The 2,056-nt window shown below is 33.5% G+C and overlaps 1 long non-coding RNA gene across 1 annotated transcript in view; it reads right to left on the bottom strand.

Moving 5' to 3' along the window:
- LOC138862396 (uncharacterized) overlaps positions 1-1,826 on the bottom strand; it is a 6,375-nt gene extending 4,549 nt beyond the window's left edge. The window contains exon 1 of the long non-coding RNA XR_011398690.1: positions 1-1,826. This exon is cut by the window's left edge and continues 2,016 nt beyond it. This is a non-coding gene — a long non-coding RNA (uncharacterized lncRNA).
- Between the last annotated feature and the right edge of the window lie 230 nt (positions 1,827-2,056).

Below are 2,056 nucleotides of genomic sequence, written 5' to 3'. Positions count from 1 at the left end.
TTGGGAGATTTGAACCTATAATTGTGTTGCTATATTTCGGTTTCTGCTGCTCTATTAATTCAGGTAAGTATTTGTTTGTACTATCCCCTATTAACTATTCTTTCTTCGATATTTTGTAGAGTTTTGTACCTGTTGATAAATTATTATTGTTTTTATGGTACAGTTTCTCTCTCTCTCTCTCTCTTTCTCTCACATATGTGTGTTGGAGGATTGCGAACGGTTTAGTTTTGAATTTGTTTATGTATTGGAGGCTTATGAAGGTTTCACTTTTGAATTTAAGTGTTGGAGGCTTGTGAACGTTTCACTTTTGAATTTAGGTGTTGGAGGCTTGCGAAGTTTTGAATTTGTTTATGTTGTAGGATTGTGAAAGATTCAGTTTTTAATTTGTTTATGTGTTGGGGGTTTGTGAACGTTTCAGTTTTGAATTTATTTGTGTTGAATACTTGTGAACATTTCAGTTTTGAATTTGTTTATATGTTGGAGGTTTGTGAATGTTTCAGTTTTGAATTTGTTTATGTGTTGGAGGTTTGTGAAAGTTTCAGTTTTGAATTTATGTTTGAGGCTTGTGAATAGTTTAGTTTTGAATTTGTTTATGTGTTGGATGCTTGTGAGTGTTTCAGTTTTGTATTTATGTGTTTGAGGCTTGTGAACGGTTCAGTTTTGAATTGTTTATATGCTGGATGCTTGTGAATGTTTCAGTTTTGAATTTGTTTATGTGTTTGAGGCTCGTGAACGGTTCAATTTTGAATTTGTTTATGTGTTGGAAGCTTGTGAATAGTTCAATTTTGAATTTGTTTGTGTTTGAGGCTTGTGAATAGTTCAGCGTTAAATTTGTTTATGTGTTGGAGGCTTGTGGGTGATTTAGTTTTGAATTTGTTTATGTGTTACAGACGTGAACGTTTCAGTTTTGAATTTGTTGATATGTTGGAGGTTTGTGAATGTTTCAGTTTTCAATGTATGTGTTGGAGGCTTGTGAACGTTTCAGCTTTAAATTTGTTTATGTGTTTAAGGCTTGTCAACGTTTCAGTTTTGAATATGTTTGTGTTGGAGGTTTCTGAATGTTTCAGTTTTGAATTTGTTTATGTGTTGGAAGCTTATGAACCTTCCAGCTTTAAATTTGTTTATGTGTTGGAGGCTTGTGGGTGATTCAATTTTGAATTTGTTTATATGTCTGAGGTTAGTGAATGTTTCAGTTTTGAACTAATTTTTGTTGGTGGGGGGGGGGGGGGTGTAGTGAATATTTCAGTTTTTAATCAGTTTGTGTTAGTGGCTCGTAAATATTTCAGTTTTGAACTAGTTTGTGTTAAAGGCTAATGAATGTCTCAGTTTTTAATTAGTTTGTGTTAGATGCTAGTGAATATTTAAGTTGTGAACTAGATTGTGTTAGAGATTAATGAATGTTTCAGTGTTGAACTAGTTTGTGTTGGAGGCTAAAGAATGTTTCAGTTTTGAACTAGTTTATGTCATAGAGAGTAGTGTATGTTTCAAGTTTGAATTAGTTCATGTTAGAGGCTAGCGAATGTTTGTTTGGAGCTAGTTTGTCTTAGAGACTAGTGTATGTTTCAGTTTTTAATTAATTTGTGTTGGAGGGTATTGAATGTTTCAGTTTTAATTAGTTTGTGTTGGGTAGTGAATGTTTCAGTTTTGAACTAGTTCATGTGTTGCAGACTAATGAATGTTTTGAACTAATTTGTGTTGCAGGCTAGTGAAAGTTTAAGTTTTGAACTAGTTTGTGTTGGAGGGTAGTGAATGTTTCAGTTTTGAACTAGTTTGTGTTGGAGGGTAGTGAATGTTTCAGTTTTGAACTAGTTTGTGTTGGAGGGTAGTGAATGTTTCAGTTTTGAACTAGTTTGTGTTGGAGGGTAGTGAATGTTTCAGTTTTGAACTAGTTTGTGTTGGAGGGTAGTGAATGTTTCAGTTTTGAACTAGTTTGTGTTGGAGGGTAGTGAATGTTTCAGTTTTGAACTAGTTTGTGTTGGAGGGTAGTGAATGTTTCAGTTTTGAACTAGTTTGTGTTGGAGGGTAGTGAATGTTTCAGTTTTGAACTAGTTTGTGT

The sequence above is a fragment of the Penaeus vannamei genome, chromosome 8 (genome assembly GCF_042767895.1).
Source record: "Penaeus vannamei isolate JL-2024 chromosome 8, ASM4276789v1, whole genome shotgun sequence".
NCBI classification, from domain to species: Eukaryota; Metazoa; Arthropoda; class Malacostraca; order Decapoda; family Penaeidae; genus Penaeus; species Penaeus vannamei.
Note: the sequence above shows the minus strand (reverse complement) of the source record. Positions and strands in the feature narration are given on the sequence as shown.